An 18,472-nucleotide genomic window follows, 5' to 3' on the forward strand; every position below is an offset into this window, starting at 1 on the left:
TCACAGGGTGTTTTTCATTCAGTGGGCTCTGGAGGGTTTTGACACCCTGGTTTCAGGCTGGTGAAGGTGAAGGGCAGAGAGCGATGCAAACCCCACCCAGCTGTGAAAGGGGGGCAGTGGGGATGCGGGGGGCTGGTTCTGCTCCAGGACAGCCCCTGCTGAAGGAGGGAGAGGGGAGGACAGTCCCTAAGGGTCCCTTTGGGCCACCCCCGTTGCTGTGAAGGGGGGTCGAATGGGGATTTCTGGGCAAGCTGCTGTCACCCCCAGGGCAGCCCTGTGCCTTACTGCCGACTGCATGCACCAGCACCAAAATCCCACCCGCTAGCAGCCCCACCACCTCGCTTCCCTGGCTCCAAGAGGCAGGCTCCAGGCTGTACAGGGTTATAAGATCTGTTCCACAAGAACAAACTCAAACACTGCCTGAAATATGGAATAACAAAAGGATTTTCAGGAACTACATCTGCTTATCCATTGCCCAAAGAGCAGAGAGCTTATAGATCACATTGGGAATTATTTGCTTTTCCTTCTAAAGAAGGATTTCCACAAGATAAATAACTTTGCTTAGGTGTTCTGAAGCCCACTTCATCCTAATGTCATTGAACTTGTTTTTGATTAGCTGATTTAAGTAATTCTTACTAAATGTTGCTCAGTTGCAAGGAATCAAAAGGCAAGCATCTCAAATATCACCTGCTGTGCCTCATCAGGTGTGATAATAGCACCGATTAAGTGAAGTGCCTTCGGTGCACAGAAATCACGGTGCAGCGCATGTGAAATCAAGCTACCTGAACACCCCTGAGCTCCTGGATGTTGGAGCGAGTTCAGCTGCAGACTCGTGCTGAATACAGAGCGGGAGCTGTCTCAGCACCGAGAAGAAGTGTCCTCGTCTATAGCTCCTGGGCTTTCACCCAGGTTTTAAGCTTCCGGAGGTTTTTTTTGTGGACCACATCCATTTTGTGAGACAGAATGATCTAGTCTCTTCTGAAAGAGAAATTCACTGTTGTTTCACTCTGCTTCTTCTTAATTAAAAAATAAAGTATTTTAGACAACACTTAGATTTATTCTGCATGAGATACAAGAGTGTACCTCCCAAGGATGCTGGGGTAAATCTGATGTGACTCCATGAAGCCAAATAGCTCTTCAGCACAAATCAAGTGCCCTTAAGTTATGGTTTGTACCAATTACAGAGATTTTCCATTAATTTTTTTATACAAATGGCTTTTTTTTTTTTTCTGTAGTGAAAAAGCCTCAGGAAAATAGAATTCTACTAAGAATACCCCTTCTTTTTCTTGGAAAAAACGATAGCAATTATTCCTTATTATCTCTAATCCATTGAGACCTTCACCTTTCTACTTCTTCAATCCTCATCAGATCCATCAATGAGTATTTTAAAAGTTCAAAGTATAAAGTTAATGCTTTCAGCATGCAAGTACCATATAATGCAATTCTTCTCAGAGATGTGCTCATAATTCAGCAAATTGAACTTTGCAGCTACTTCCCCGGGAAGCTGTTCATAAAGATACTCAGCTAATGGCCATCTCAGACAACGTTATGCCATCAGCCACTAAGGAGCAGCCGTGGAGTATCCACAGAAATAGATGCTGCTTGGATTCTTCAGATGATAGACCCCGCTTTCAAAGATAGAGAAATAAACAGCAATAGATTTTTTTTTTCCTAAGAAAGCTGAAAAACCTTTTACCATAACAGCTGAGAGAATCCCTATTCTGCGATATTAGTCCTTGCTTGACATTGCAACCTCAAGTGGCCCCCAGCCCGGACAAAGAGCAGGGGACCAATGGATCTGCATGCATGTTAAATAAGAGGAACCCACTAACAGTGTGAAGACAAAAGCACAGAGGATCTTCCCAGTGCTCCCAGCATATCCCAGCTGGGAGCTGGTCTGGGGTGCACCCAGGGGTGCTGGGGCCCAACATGCCCTGGTGTAGGGAGCTGCAATACCTAATAACGCGAGCAGTTTAGTTACTTTTAGCTTTGGTAGCACTCTGGGACTCAACTGTTTCATTAAAACAAGGCCTGATCTGCTTTTCCTTTCTGCCTTCCAGAGCCAAGGAGAAGAATACGCAATTACAAAGTTCACTCATGTAAAGCCCTTCAATTACTGGGTAACTCTGTTACAGCTTTTCCAAACGTTACGAGGTTCACGCGGCAGTACATGACATCTGAAGTAATTCATTTTTCATCTGCCGATTAGCAGAAATTAAAACAGTTCTCAGAACATCCCAATTTGTGTGAGATCAAGTTCCTTATTACTACAGAGTATCTTAGTGGGGAAGGCATTTCTTTTTAAAGTCCCAGGCAGCCCTGCAAGCAGAGATGCTGAACTAAAATACACCAGGAAAGTAGTGGGAGGGAGGATCCTGGCTCTTGGGGACTGTAGGTGATGGAGCTGTAGAGCCCAGCCTTCAGATCTTGCCAGAAGGTCACTTAAATGTTTGGAGAAAAGTCAAAACACTTGCTGGCATGAATATGCACCAGAGGCAGAGGCAGCTCTTTTGGAAACGCTGTAGCTACTGCACGAGGCCGAGCTGCCTTTCCTGGCAGTGGGCTAGAAACCAGCCAGTTCCCCACCAGGTACCCGCCGATGTGGTCAGCTGCTGTACACGGGATGCACCCGTTCACTGGTGGTGGATGCCCCACAAGAAGCAGAGTGGGCCACACCAACCAGCGTTGGTCACACCTCCTGGTGGGGTCGGGGGAAGGAGCTGTAGGACAGCGTGGGAGTTGTCTGTGGTGACGACAGCAAAAATAGACCATGGGAAAGGAGGACGGGAGGCTCAATCCCCAAATCCCCTTGCCTCACTTGACAACTTTCCAGCTGAGAGAAGCTCAAGGGGACCGAATGAAGGTGCCAGATGTGCTGTGCTGGGAGAAGCTGCACTACACTAATTCTGGTTTTCTGATGCTGCCCTGGCCAAAGACCTCCTGTATCCAAAGCTATGTGAATCTACATGTTTTAGCCTTTGCCTCCATATGCCTTCTGGTGGAAAGCCTTGTGTTTTCCTCCTCCACCTGGAGCTACAAAGGCCATTTTCTATTTCTTTCTTTTGGTCCTCCTTTTGCAGAAGAACAATATCAGGCATACTGAATGACACACAGAGACGTGTGTATACATAAACAATGCCAGGACTCCGAGGTTTTGGCACTGTCAGCATACAGATAATAAGCATTACATAGGGCTGATTTATTATCTGACTCTGCAATAACCTTTTGAAGATATACTGATTGGCAATTTGCATATTAGCAGATACATCAACATTGAGGCAGTGTCAGATGTTATGCATGGCTATGTTCCGCTCCAGAGGTGGCTGAATTTCAAACAGTGGCCAAAAGGAAAAACTCATTTGTATCCTTCAGCGTGAAAGATGCCCTATTGAAATATGAATTATTAGCCTCTCTGTTGTTGGTCTTTATTGTACACTATCAGATCACTCCTCCTGCTCCCTCCCCATAGGTTTTGCTCTATCAGATATGGAACCCTTTTCTGCCATGTGAGGTTTCTCCTGCCACACCTGGATTAGATTATTCAATTCAGTCTCTGGGCTGCGAAGGGCCTTCCCACATATTCCTTTGCTAGGAATTAGACTGCTTTCCTCCAGAGCAACACATCTGCTCCATAAAAACTTGCAGTTACCTTAGCAAGTTGTGTCCCTGCACAGGGAATGTCCAAGTGCCTCATCCTGGTTGGGCTTTTCTTTTGCCTTGGCAATGTCCGGCATCATCCTTCCCAGCCACCCTACCCCACTTCTTGGGGCACTGAGCTAAAAGCAACACTTTTTTTCCTTTCTTCCCACATTTAACACTCTTACCCAAAAGTCTCATCCCAGCTACCAGGTGTTAAAGATGGGTGACAGTGAGAGCTGTGGCTGCTTCCCGCACAACACCAGCATCTCAGGCTGCTGCTGGTCTGCAAGCAGGTCGCTAGCTGGCCCGTCAGAGAGAGAAGAGGGAAGACGGATGCTGTTCTCATCACTTTTCCCTGGGAGCAAAATGGCCATGGGGTGAAACGGCTGGGAAAGATGAACAAGAAATACGTAGAAATTCAACGTTTATTTTTTTTTTTTCTGAGTTAGTTGGCCTGGAAAGCCAGGGCTGGAAGTCCCAAGCACTGAAATCATAGAATCACAGAATGGTTTGGGTTAGAAGGCTCCTGAAAGATTGTGTAGTTCAAACCCCCTTGCCAAGAGCAGGGACACCTCTCACAAGATCAGGTTGCTCAAACCCCATCCAACCTTGAACACTTCCAGGGATGGGACATCCACAAAGTCTCTGGACAACCTGTTCCAGTGCCTCACCACCCTCATAGTAAAGAACTTCTTCCTTACATCTAATCGAAACCTTCCCTCTTTCATTTTAAAGACTTTTTAAAGACCCTTTGTCCTATCACTACACCCCCTGACAAAGGGTCCCTCCTCAGCTTTTCTGTAGCCCCTTTAGGTAACGGAAGGCCATTGTAAGGTCTCCCTGGAGCGCTCTCTTCTCCACGCTGAACACCCCCAGCTCCCTCAGCCTGTCTTCATAGGACGCTCCAGCCCGTTGATCATCCTTGTGGCCCTCCTCTGGACTTCTTCCAATACTTCCATGTCCTTCGTGCGCTCAGGGCCCCAGAGCTGAACGCAGGGCTCCAGAAGGTGTCTCACGAGAGCAGAGCAGAGGGGGACAATCACCTCCCTTGCACTGCTGGCCACGCTGCTTTTGGTGCAACCCAGGATACGGTTGGCTTTCTGGGCCGCAAGCGCACGCTGCCGCCTCATGTTGAGATTTCCATCCACCAGTACCCCCAAGTCCTTCTCCTCAGGACTGCTCTCAGTCCACTCATCGCCCAGCCTGTATTCACATTTGAGATATCCCCGACCATTGTGCAGGACCTTGTACTAGGCCTTGTTGCACTTCATGAGGTTGACATGGGCCCAGCTGACAGGCTTGAGAGGTGGGCCCTGACAGGGCCCTGAGGTCTGCCAGTGCAGCACTCCTGCACTTTGTTATTCTAGAAGGATTTTAAGAGGTTTTTGCAAGTTACTGTATCTTTTTCACCAGCCTTCGCAGAACTGGAATTGGTAAAGAGATGAGCAGAGAAATGATCGCTATTCACAGATGTGTATTACCTAGAGAAGTCCCACTAATTGTGAAGATTTGTGTTCAGGGCAAGGTAGTGTGTAATCAGCTACTCATCTGCTCTTTGGTGCTGAACACTGAGAAGTTGTGTCTGCAGAGCTGAAAGCACTCAGGCAAGACTAAAGAAACTCATTACCAGCCATCACCCTCCACAGCGATGCCGTGGGAATGGGAAAGAGCTTTGGCAGCCATGAGCTCTCCTCATGGCCTGCGGTGCCCCCACGCCAACATGGGCAGGGCCCAACATGGGCAGGCCCCAGCCCCCCCTGCAGCTCCAGTGGCGTTGGGTTTGGGGCAATTTCCATGCCCTGATCCTGGCTTTATCCAGGGATAATGATGCTTATCCACTGCACACAGCCGATCGGAGGCTTCATTTATCAGCATTTGTCGGGGGCTTTGAAATCTTGAATAAGCGAGGCTGTTGAAGTGCAGGTGATTAAATGTGGCCAGCCACCAGACTGTGGGGAAAATGAGCTCTGCTGGCATGCATTTGCTGCCACGGCAGTCAGAGCATGTCCTGGCCTTGAGTAATGGGGCAGCCCATGTCTGCTCTGTCCCTTTGGGCAGCCCTGTCCACCTGTTTACGTGTAAAGTCCTTCAGAGCCCTGCCAACGTTGTATGGAAGGGAAATGATCCTCTGAGGGAAAAGAAGCTATCATAGTATTGCATATCCATGTAGTCAGGGTCTTTTCTTGTTCAATACATTCACACACAAATCCTTAGTCTGATTTCTGTGTCCTCATTGAAGGGGATGGGCAGTAGCAAATGATTTTTAAAAATTTTGTTTCCAAAATAATATCTTCCCTGATGCCATGCAAGCTTTCACGAAGTGCCAGCCTGCAGCTGCTGCAACACCATACACATCCAAAATGGGTCTTAGGACTGCCACCAAAGACTTCTCCTTAATTTAGTTATTAAAGACACTTGTGTCATGTCATTGGTCTCATTTCCCCAGCCTGGTCCCTCATTATTAGATGAACCTGAGCATCCCATGTATACCCTTTAAGAGCAGAAAGCAGGGTGCATTAGGGTTTGGCTGAAACATCTTGTTCTTCAGATCTTCTCCAAGGTCTTGCTGCTCAGCAACTGCTTGGGATGGGTCTATATCAGAACAGGTGGATTATTCAAGGTAAGCTTTGGGGCTGTAATAGTACTCTTTGAGGAGACCAAGCAACCAGTTCTCACACTTTCACAGAACTACTTCTTGACCTGTATTATCCAAGGGACAAGTTCTGCCAGCAGCAGGCTGGAGAGGCTGTTTTGTTCTTTGGGATGTTTTCCTCAGGGCAATGACTGACAGGGCAATTTCCTAGACTCTCTTCCTATTCTCCCAAATGGCTTGTTAGATCCTATTTGGGTGGAAACAGAACTTGTTTCACTTTGGGGATGCTAGGAGCTGTCTGCCAGGCAAGTGCCATCTACCTAGAATGATTTTGGAGGATGCTCCTCAGCAATTGTTTCTCGTCAATTCAATGGTAATTGGAATTAAATCACCCAGTTGTATTACTGAACTAGGAGCTTTGCTGAATGATAATAACAGCAATAAGCTGTTTACCAGTTTGAAGTTCACTTGGGTCCTCACAAGTGTGCAAATTTAGAGCTGGTTGCTTTCAGTGGTTACCTGAGTATTGCTTGCCCTGACTCAAGTTTACAAAACTTGGAGGATTTAGCAGAGGAGAATGCCTGTGCTAGAAGTCCTTCAAAAGGCTGGAGAGGAACAGGTAGCCCCAGTGTGAATGTGGCCTTCTGAGGGCTGCAGGACCAGGGAGGGAGACAAATTATTTAGCAAAGATCAAGGAAAAGCAATGTGAGAAAGTGAAGAAATGAGGCCACTTTAACCTGGGTGATGCTCTTCTGGGCAGGGTTGTCTCCTTGCTCTGACTCTGGCCCACCTTCATGTATCATGAGCCATAATGCCTTTTCTGAACTGCTTCTGTATTAGAAATAACAGCTCTATCCCTGTAGCCAGAGAAACAGGCCCAAAAGCATTTGAGGAAGGCTCCTCTGGAAAGAGCACAGCTGGCTTGGCTTTAGAGGGAAGGTGTTTCTTTAGAGGTTTTTGTTGTTTTGCCCTGTACCTTGACTGTATCTCCATAGCCCTGTCATCCTCCAGTCCTATCCACAGAGATCCCAGATGGTGGGGAGCAGATCTGGGCTGTAGGAAGAGGCCCTGGAGCAGGTGGACAGCCACACATCTCCCCTTGCTAACTGAGAAATCACCTGTACTTTAAGAGCTTGGAGTCTGCTTTGAACAGGCAGATAAAAGATTGAAGAGACTGCTTCAGCAGTCAGCTCCAGCCTACTGTTATTGCATGTCATATAAATTTGCTTGCAAATGTGCTCTGCTTGCTATAAAATCAGTTCTATTTGATGCCCCAACTTCTTCTGGAAACCTCTCTACTTTGTCACTTAGAAACTTGCTTATAAGTTTCCAACTTAAATTCATTCCAGTTGTACCTCTACCCACTGTATTCCTGTTGCAAAATATTTTGGGGGGCTCGAACAGCTCTCTTCCTTCCAGAGCTCCCTGTTAGGAAATTGGGTCCCCTGTCAGCATTTACTTGTCCTTGGACCCACTGCTCATGAGCTTAGACCTTGCTGTGTTTGTCTGTAGTCTGCTCCTGGGCTGAAGCACTCTTTTAGGCATGGGTGATCTGTGCCTTGTACTATCCTTGCCCAGCCCTCCCAGCTGCCAGACAGAGACATTAATACTGCCCAGATGATGCAGGGGACTGTTTTTTCACCGTGTTGCAGTACCATACTTGTGTTTTTTTAGCCCATAAGCACTGTGGTCATTCAAAAATACCTTGATGTTCACCTATTCCACCAGGGTCTTTCTCTGTGTTACAAGTGAGCTGATACCAGGCTTCTTCAAGGAGCTCAGTTACCTTTTCTCTGCTGTTCTCAATTTTCTGGGGGCGGAAATGTCTGACACAAGGAAATGAACATCTTTCTTCCTATGATGTGTTGCAGGACTTTACAGTAGCAAGTGTAGGAATATTATTTGTACTGTACCTTGTGTATCAGAGCCCTGTGAGACCAGCCTACTTCAGAACTTATCTCGGGAAATCTCTCATGTTTATCAAATTTCTAATATTTGTGCATTAGGGACTTAGGTTTTATGAGAGGGTACCACACCTCTGGCATTGCTCGCCAGTAGATCAGCCAAAGTCCCATCTGGGACTGAACCCTGAGCTGTTCCCTTGCATGCTGCCTCCTTTAGTGGCAGAGCAAGGATCTGAGCTATTCCTAAAGCACGAAGTGTCTTTATATGGCAGAAACCCCTGGTTACAAGGAGGTTTAAAAACAAGAGGAAAAGTATGAAGTGGCACAGCAGCAAAAGCCCAGGTGAGCTGAAGATTTCCTTCAACAAAGCCCTGCGTTATGCCTCTGTGGCATTATATGGTCTGTTTCCTCCTAAGGTGTAGTGATGCTCATACCCAGGAGGTGGGGGACCAGTGCCAGGGGAACCTGCACTTCTGAACAGCAGAATTCCTTTGTTTGCTGCTCGTTGGTTCAAATGTTGGATCGTCCAAATAATTCATTGCAGAAGGTAATTAAACAGTTCCTTTCATTTTCCACAATTATTTTATTCCTGGTAAATCTTTTTTTTTTGCTGTGCTGTAATTCAATGTGTGTGAGACAAATGTACCAATTAACTAACTGCTTCTGAATTTACTCAGTGCAACAAAAGGGAGCTTAACCTGGCTGTGGCTGAATTTGGATGACAGGCACTCTGAGAGGCGGGTCAGGGCATGGGGCCAAACAAGGACCTGTCCATGTCCTCCATACCTCTCCAGCTGCTTGTGCATGTGGGGCAGGGCACTGAGCTTGCTGACACAAATTTCCAAGTGCCTTCTGGACCCTTTTGTGCATCGCTCCCCCAAACACATCAGCAAAGGTGCTCAACTATTGGTGCTGGAAAAAAAAAGTGGATGGTGAATGTGTTTCCTAGAACTTCTTTCCCTCCTGCCCCCCCCCTCCCAGAGCAAGGGCATAATACCCAAGCTGATGATTGAATCCCCCATGGTTTGGATGAATTTGGCCTTCGGGTTTCCGTGCTCTGTCCTAGCACATCAATGCGTCTGGTGGTCTGCTCCATGGCTAGTTAATGGAGATGGGCCGCGCTTATTCTTCAGTAAGATGTCCTTCATGTTACAGCAAGGAAAAACCCTGAGTCATGGGCATGCCCAATCCAGCTGTAGTTGGATGAACTGCCCGGTCAGCTTCATGTTCTGGCAAAGAGCGGGGCAAAATCCAAAGAGCTGCCACTAAAACCAGCACCTGTGGCCAACATCCCAGATGTCCTGAGTCTTCTGGGATGGACTGCAGAAAGAAAACCAGCTTTTCAGCACATAATTTACATAATTTTTCATGCTTTTTCTTGTCCATGCTGCCATGGCTTATGAGAGTGTGAGGACACTCTAGGGATGGAAGTAGAAATTTAAGCTGTAATCCTCACAGTTTTAGACATCTTAAAAATATCAGTGCATCACAAGAGTAACTGACCTTTCCAGGTCCAAGATGCTGGTTGTGTGTGAAAGGAAATGTTAGGATCAAAACTTTTTCCATCCTTTCTGATCTCCATCAAATTCAACAGCAAAACTCTTAGTGACTGCTGGAAATGGGACCTTGAAGAAAGTATCTATCTCCTGCTGAAATGCTCTGAGGATATTTTAAAAACCAAATTAATAAATAATTGAACCATCTGCATCAGAGTCTGTAAGTGGAGTGACACATGGAGGGTGTCTGTAAATGGAACAGCTTCAAATATGCAGGGTAAAATACACATTGGAATGTATTTTTTCCTTAAAAGACATAATTATTATCAATTAGCATCTATATTGCAAGCACAATGAGAGGCCCTGCCTGAGAGATGGGTTGTTTTCTCCTAAGAAATGAACACACAAGTGGTAAAATATTGCTCCTGCCCTACAGGGGTTACCATCGTATTAATAAAACAGACCAGGGTCAAGAACAATACCAAGGAAATGGTTTGCCTGAGGCCATGCAGCAGATCAGCCTCCCATTTCCTAGAGTCCAGCTGGGTTCCTTGTCTTTTTGACAGAAGACCATGTTGCCTCTAAAGCTGCTAATATCTGTTGAATCTCCTCCCATCACCACCAGGCACCTTCTGCCCTGGACTGGAAAACTGCATTTTAATTAGCATCCCTCTTGGGGTTGCAGTAGTGGTTGGAGCTGATGTTTCACACCAGCAATCTTTGTAAGAACAGGGCCATACCAAAAGCTCACAGAGGTCACTTCTGAACTACTGAGTTTAATAACTCCCAATCCATTTTTCAGGTGTTTTATTCTTTTTCACTCCTGCAACATCCTGAGGAAACGAGTTGCCTAGCTGATGCACTGTGGGATCACTTTCCTGTTACTGTGTTCAGACCAGGTATCTGGACATCCTTTGGTTTAGATTTGAAGAAGCAGTGAATAATTAATTGTTACCAGTTCTCTTCTTCCACTCTACCCTTAATTTTATATTTATATCCTATAGTCCCCCATTATTATTCCTTTGCCAAGTCAAGGTGATCTAGTTATTTAGCTGCCTTCTGTCTAGAAACATAGCAAAGGAAGGTAGTGTATTTTGGGGAAAAGTTTCATTTGCATAACCTATAGATAGCAACAACATCAGCCTTTTTTAAAAACCTGAAATAGAGAGGAATATTGAGAAAGGCACTGACAGCAAGAGAAATGCTTCAATTGGGAGATATAGAGGGTGAGATTTATCACATCTAACATGCACTGTTCCTGTGCAGACATCTCTATCTGAGGCTGTCTCCCCGTGTCCCTGATTTAGGGGCTAGCCAAGACAGGTGAGAGGGGGCAGGGTTGGTTTGACTTATTTTTGGTGAGATGATTCCTGCCCTGCAGCCCTAATGGAGGCTGAGGCAGATGCAGGCACCTGCTTTTTGATGTGATGATACTCAAATAAGACTCAGGCTGTGAGCTGTAGCAGTAACCATTAAGTAGCCATGGCCAACGAATTAGTCTTGATGCTCCCTCACTGTGCCATATCTGTTATTAATCCCTGAGTAATCACTGAGAATAGTGCCCTGGGCCAACTCTGCTTGGTTTCTGGACATTTCTGGAAGTATACAGGATGCAGCATGGTCGCCTTCCCCTGTGCGCCTGGAAATTTTTCTTCTTGGATCTCAATGGCAGAAATTTGATCAAGAAATCTGAAATGTGATGTTTTCAGTTTTTTTTTCCCTGCACAATCAGGGTGAGTAGAATTTAAATTTTTTATAAATGCAAAAATATTTTTGATCAGTTGACATCTCATTTATACTAATTGTCTTTGAATATAATTAGCTTTCATAGGGATAAATTTCCTCATTTTTAGATTGTAGCTGAAATTACATTATATGTATATAAAGTGGGAGATGAACTTTCTGTAGCAGTTGATTCAATATATCTTTACTGCGAATAATGCCCTTTATATTTCTGGGAGAACAAAGAAGAAAATCATCTGCATCTCACCAGTTCTTTTGCTGCTCTCACATGAGCAAACAAAAACAGCAGCATTAGCATGAAGCAGATGCCGAATACATTAAATACATGCCAAAGGCCCAGAAAATGTTCTTATGGTAGCAATGTGAAGTATTTGCAGTGATAAAACTATAAAGGGTTAGAGCATCCCCTTAAAAAAGGGAAGGTTCCACATGGATGTTAGAAGAGAGACTGCTGCCAGGAACAGCCAACCCCTAAATTCAGACACCTGCACGAAGAGTGGGACAGTACCAGGGCTGTCCCCATGACTGGACGATTACAGCAGTGCCAGGAGATGCAAGCCATGTAGAACCCACAGCATCTCTCTCCAGATCCTGCTCTGACCAAGGCAAGGCTTGTAACGAGGACTTTGACCAAGCAAAAGGTTACAGATGATGGGAACCAAAAATGTGGGAGAGCCTGGAGGGTTGGGAAATAGCGGGTGCTGCCGTATGGCTCACATCATTTCACTTTCCTCTGCTTTATCTCATGTGGTTCTGCGTGTCTAGGCAAATGCACAAGAAGAGAGGAACCAAAGGGCTCATTTTCACCAGGAACCAACTTATCTCTAGTCTCAGCACTACCAGCTCTCACCACATAGCACAAGTGGAATCTCCCCTTGTTATCTATACCCAGGTCCTTCATCTGCAGGGGTGGCAAAGCAACATTTGTGAAAACCATGGCTGCCTTTTATGCTCTGTGGTCTTACAGCCTTAATCCTGAAGGGGTAAGAAGTTGGTTTTCAAGGACAGCTTTCACCCCAAAGGCACCTGACCATCCCCTGCCCCAATCCCAGACTGTGGGTTGGAGCCAGGTGGGAGATCTCCCTGTGGGAGATTTGGGATGGGGAGTGCAGATGGCAGCTCTGGCTTGCCACTTCTGGCAGATTTGATAACAGTTTAGTGCTTGAGCAATGCCTCTTCTCTGCATCCAGGCATTCAGTGAATGTAAAGCAGAAATAAGAGTTGCCTCATTAAAATCTGGTCACAGAAACGAAGATAATAGCCCTGTCTTTGTGAGGTGGATACAAAGTCACGCGAGCCCCGGCAAGGAGGGGGAAATGATAGATGGAGTTAAATTTACCTCCTGTCCCTTAGACACCCCCCCGCTCCTATGCGGCTCCATCGGCGGCTGCCGTCAGCACGTAACGTCTCCGGCGGTAATGAATGACTGACAGCACCGCACGAATCCCTGCCGGAGAGCTGCCACTCAGGGGCTCTCGGGAGGAAACACGAGAGGAACCTGATTGAAGAAATAACCCCCGATGCCGGTCTCTGGTGATTCACCTCCCCACCCTCGTCAGCAGATGCAGACGCTCCCGCTGAGGGCTCGCGGCCTGGACTCGTGTGGCCGGGAGCACGTTTCTGCCTCTCCCTGCTCGGCGCAGACACCTCCACCCCTGCGGGCTGAGCCCTCTCCTAACTCCTGGCTGAAGGTTCAGTTCTTCTCCTGACGGGGCCTCTCCACGTGGGCAGTGGCTGACCAAGGTTTAAAACAGTGAGCTGGAAAGGAAAAACCTTTATTTTTTTTCCCGTTTTCAGACCCCTGAGTTCACCGATGCTGTGAATGTCCTGGGTTTTCAGAAAGGAAGCAAAACCTGAGCGCTCAGGGGATAAATTCCTGGAAAAGTCAGGCAGCGCTTAATTTTCGGATCTGAAGAAAGGGAAGGAACACAATGGAAGCCTAGATCTTAGAAAAACCTGTTCAAAGAGCCTCTAAAAAGGCTTACAGCCCCAAGATTTAGCACCAGAAAAGAATGGCTTTTAAACACACTGAACTCTAGAGACCTGCCCTGGGTAGTGTTGTTAGAAAAAAAAAAAAAAACAGAAGTTGGAGAAGATCCTAACAGAAGGAGTCCAAAAGCTGCTGAGTTCAAGTCTGAAGCCCCCCCCAAAGGGCTGCCCACATTAAACGTCTGACTTGGGCTTCAGCTGCAGCCCCGGCAGGCTCTGGAGCTCACAGCAAAGGTCAGGCCCAGAGCACAGCCCCCGGCTGGTGCTGCGGGGTTTGACTCGATGTGGGGCTGCAGTGGGTGCGGGCCGAACCTCCCTGCTGCGCCTGAGACCCTCCAGGGGCTCCTTGCACAGCTCCTCCTGCACTGCCGAGCGTGCAAGGGGAGAGAGGACGGCTTCCTCCTTTCACGGCTGGGGACAAGGATGGGGACACAATGCCCAGGCTGATGGATTTGGGGGATATGAGGTGATTGTCCACAAGGTGCTCCACAGACGCTTTCTTGTCTTGCTACAATGAGCAAGGGCTTTCCGACCACCCCCTTTACAGCCCTGTTTCAGCACTTAGAAGACCTCTGCACCACATACCTAGGTATGGAGGGTGCAGGCCTCTCAGGAGAGCAGGTGACCCAAAATTAGGCCTTTTCCCCCTGAACTCATACATTGCAGTGATGGTTTCCAGCTGGCTCTGAGTGATCCACCAAAATCCCACAGGTGGTTAGGGGACAGTTGGGTTCCTACCCTTGTTTCCTCTTCAAATGAGCACCTTAAATTACTTCTTATAACGTTAACACGGGACAGTCACCTCCAACATTGACCGTCGCAGAGCCAGGAGTGAAGAAAATCATTTAAAATCAATTTCTCTGTGTGCCGTAAACTGGGCCCAGTCTGTGATACCGGCACCAGGATGCGGAGTATGCAAATGAGATCATTAGTCCTCACATGAAGCAGGGCATATGCTATGCTCCAGATGCTGCAGCTGAAACATTGCAGATCTCTGGTCAGCGTTTGGCTTTCCATGTTGGCAAGTTTCCATCGGCCGCGATGCCAGACGGACAACTTGACAAGTCCCTCACTGCAGCATCCCCTGGCCACAGAACAGCTCACGGAAGTGCCTGGCCACCGGTGCCTTCGACTGCAGCATCTCTTCGGTCGACTGGTGAAAAGAGAGCGTGCACTTGGTAGAAAATACGGTCTACGGTGACTGTAAATACTGTGTGAATTATTAATTTGCTGTTTACTAATTTCAATATTTTTCTATTCAATTATTCTCTATAGATAGAGCAAGGGACAGCTCTGATTTTTAAATAATACACAAATTATTTTTTGTACGTATTTACAGGAAGAATTTTTTCACATCTATTTTCCTTGAATAGATTTTATTTGATTCATGTTTTATTAAAACATCTGTTCAATAATTAAGGAGGGTATATAATTATATGGAAGGCTACCGAATGATTCCTATTGCAGTATTTATTAACACTGTATTGAAAAATATAACCCCTCTTTTTTGAAATGTTTTCCAGAACTGCATCATTGCAGTTTATATGGAGGGTCTAACACTGTTTCCAATTTCCCAATGGGGAAACCGAGTCATGGGAGGAGTAGATGCCTCGGGACTAAATATGGACTTGAGAGTCAAACCCAAAACACAGAGCAGATCTCCAGCCACCAAACACTGCAGTCTCCTGTAGTATTTTATAATGTATAATATTGTATCCCATATAATAGCCCCAGCACACAGAACCTCTGTGAACAAAGCAATAAGCTGCTTGGCAAAAGGAGTGTGGATAACTGGCATCCTTTCTGCTCTTGCCGGCATTCAGCAGGCAGCTACTGGCCTCAGCATTTGATGAGACAAGTCCCAAATCCTCTGTGTGGATGACATTTAAACACAAATGGCCTTAAAAGTTATCCAGGAAAACTCGCTGACTCAGGAAAAGGAGTGCTTCATGTTTAGGCTGAGCCCAATTGCACATGCTGTGATGTAATTTGTTGTTCATAATACACAACTCATTTAAGGCTCTGCAAGCTGTGAAACACTTAAATCAGTGAGAGGGAGACTTTAAATCCGTGCAGAGTGTGACTTTGAATGCTGCGACTGAAACACGGTGGAAAAGCCTTTGCCTGAAGAGGCAGGGAGCTTGCAGTTGCTCTGCTTCGTGCTGGACGTCAGAAAACCAGCCTGGAAGAGAACTGGACCAGGGGCAACACCTGCGCGGAGCTAGGAGGGGCCTGATTTTGCAGAGCAGCCTGCACGTCACCTCCTGGAGAAGGTTTGCTTTCCTGCTCTCCTTGTCCATAGGGAATTAGCCCCCCAGGGCGGAGTCGCTCACTTATTTTTGCTGTGAGGCCTGTGTTGCATGAGCTCCATTCAGTCCTTGCTGTGAATTTCAGAGTAAACACATATAAAAATCTCTGCTAAATTGGATTTGAGGAAACCTAGCCCAGCCTCTGGACTTGCATATGAATGATCCACTTCCTAGACCATTTCTGGCTTCATTTCATAGCTTTATGAATGTATTTCCAAGGGGCTCATGACCCCACTGTCTAAGAAAACCCTAATTTGGGACCTACTGATCCAGAGGTCCCAGCTCTGGTGTTCTAGACAATGTAGAGAGCAGCCTGACCCTATTTGCAGCTGGAGACTTGCTGATGCCAAGGCTGATCTTTATGGGGAACTTGATCCTGGCCTCCTTTCTGGAAATACGAGACCTTTATGGACTGTGCTCGTGTGGTACTGAGGGAACAATTTATGGGAAGCTCCACTGCTTTCTGGCAGACAAACAAAAGGGGCAGATCCTGCCTGAATATCCTTGCTCCTACAGTGCTGCCGTGGGAGCAGGTGTAAATCACTGCGGGGCTGAGGAGCACAGGGTCTTGGTTCAGTCCCAGTTGACTCTGGACCTGCCACAGCACAACAGAAGCACAAAACCAGTGCCAGGACTGCAAACTAGCAGGTAAAATTCAGCTTTTGCTAATGGTTTAAGCAAATCCCATGGGCCTTCCCTTTGAGCATGGAGCCACCTTGCACCAGGGAGAATGCAGAGACATGGGTGGGAAGATGCCTGTGCAAAGGGCACAGGGCACTGGGTTTTAGTCCTGCCCAAGGAGCCCTTTCAGTCCACTAAGCTGCCATCCCCTCTGGCTGTAGTGCTCCTTGCACGCCATCCACTCTCATTCCACCAGATGCACAAACCTAAAGTCATTGCTGTAGAGAAACCAGAAGATCATGCATCTCTGCTGAGCCAAAGCAGTGATCTAAGCATGGTTTCTCACCTCCTCTCTGATCTTCTCCCCTGTCCTCTGATAAAAGCTCAGCAGCACCACGTTTATCACCGTTTGGGAGCAATACTGCTGTGGTCACTGTGACATAACCTGGAGCCTGGTAGTCTGATAATGATGATGATGCTCAGCTGCCCATGCTGCTTTGGATGGGGTTTCCGTTCCCCCCACCTGGGACCACTAAGCTTTCACCTACGAGCTGATGTAACAGCTCCTCTCCCAAAACGACACCGCTCCCAGGCAGTGCTGCTCATTTCCTCCCCGTCCCAAAGGGATGCTGTGGCGTGCTGGATAAGGCGCTCTGACTCGCGGAGCTGCGCCTTCCCCGTCAGTTGGGAGTGCTTATAATTACAACTCCCATTATAGTAAATCATGTATGCAGTCCTGTAAAACATGACACTTTAATCCTATTAATTGCTGCGTTTCCATTTCTTGCCAGTTATTTACCCTTCCCTCCCCCACCCCCAAAAACCCAAAGCCAAAAAAAGAATTTATTCAGTCAAACGTGTCGCGTGGCACACGAGAACTCACACTGCACTGGCTGGGTTTGGGGCTCCTGATATGCTGTCCCTAGACCTCTAAGGCAGGCATAATTCACATAGGGCTGTAGGGTCCTCCTCCCAGCTGTCAGCAAGGTCTGCCTGTCCTGTGGGATGGGGCTCTGACAAAACCCAGCCTCACTGACCCCAGATAGATGTTTCCTCCTCTTCCCAGCCCTCCTCAGCCTCTGCAGGGTGCATGAGTCCTCCGCGCAGGTGTCTGGCAGCTTAACTAGAACAAGCCACGAGCTGAGACCTGTTTCTGGTCCCCAGTGCTCAGCTCTGCCTCTTGATTGATTCCCCACTCCCACTCCAGCCCCCACGGACTGCCAGGAAGGAGCATGCTAGCGTGCCAGGAAAATGGGTAACAGCACCCCAAACTACAGCCTCTCTGCATGTACTTTGCAGGCACAGGTGGGTTGGTCCCTATCTCCTGCCCAAATTTCAGCTTTCTTCCTAGGAGCAAATCCCTGTCCTTCTGTTCACTCATTTCCTGAACACTGCCAGTGTCTGGCCTGTTTGACCTGTTGTGTCTTTGGTGGCAGTCACCTTCTGCTTCCCTCCCACCACCAGCACCATCAGCTGCAGGAACCTGAGCCCTGCCCTTGAAGCCCTTTAAGCGGAAAATAATGCAGCAGATGCAAAAGAACTACACGTAGCAAAGATTGAATGGGTTTAAAATACTAATAATTTTTGTGTCTGGAGCATATGTGAGGACTCCGAGGGGTTTTTGCAAATGATGGTGAGGCTCTGATCATGTTGTGAGGTGGGAAGACAAAGAAACTGTTCAAACAGAGATGGAAGCAAAGGGAGATGACAGGGAGCCAGGAAGGGGATGGGGGTCCTGCCCACCTTTGTTTTCCCCCTGCTTGCCTACACATGGGAGATCTCACTGGGTTCAGAGCAGAAAAAAAAATCGAACTCCAGGCCTCAGCCCCACATTTAAGTGAGTTGTTCTCCACCCCATATGAGAAAGAGCAGAGCGGAGCAGACAAAAGCACGACATGGAGATCTTCTCCAGAGCCAGGCACTAGCACAAGAGCCCCAAGTGCTGCATCTGACTTTTCTAATCCCTCACCAAGTGGACTTTCATCATACTCATAATTAGGGGGATAATAATTTAAACAGATAGTTGAATACCCAAATCTGCTAATCCTTCAGTGGAGCCTCTTTCTTTTAATCTTTCTCTGAGTCACTAATACATGAAAATGTAGCCAGGCACCCACTGCCCTCATTAAAGGGAAACTTTAGCCTCCTCCCCTCGGCCTCGGAGCCATGCCAGGGATG

At 47.1% G+C, this 18,472-nt stretch overlaps 1 protein-coding gene and 1 long non-coding RNA gene across 7 annotated transcripts in view; one reads left to right on the plus strand and one right to left on the minus strand.

Moving 5' to 3' along the window:
• Nucleotides 1-18,472, minus strand: part of MARCHF4 (membrane associated ring-CH-type finger 4) — an 88,177-nt gene that overhangs the window by 33,890 nt on the left and 35,815 nt on the right. The gene's annotated exons all lie outside the window — the stretch shown is intronic.
• On the plus strand, nt 5,989-14,701 carry LOC106045924 (uncharacterized). Of its 5 annotated transcripts, XR_010832259.1 has the most exons (4): nt 5,989-6,259; nt 8,553-8,683; nt 8,814-10,531; nt 12,141-14,701. It is a non-coding gene; the product is annotated as an uncharacterized lncRNA (long non-coding RNA). The 5 variants fall into 5 exon arrangements; XR_010832262.1 differs by lacking the exon at nt 12,141-14,701 and having other exon boundaries at nt 5,993-6,259; nt 9,648-11,798; XR_010832261.1 differs by lacking the exon at nt 12,141-14,701 and having other exon boundaries at nt 5,995-6,259; nt 9,292-11,798.

The sequence above is a fragment of the Anser cygnoides genome, chromosome 6 (genome assembly GCF_040182565.1).
Source record: "Anser cygnoides isolate HZ-2024a breed goose chromosome 6, Taihu_goose_T2T_genome, whole genome shotgun sequence".
Classification (NCBI taxonomy): Eukaryota; Metazoa; Chordata; class Aves; order Anseriformes; family Anatidae; genus Anser; species Anser cygnoides.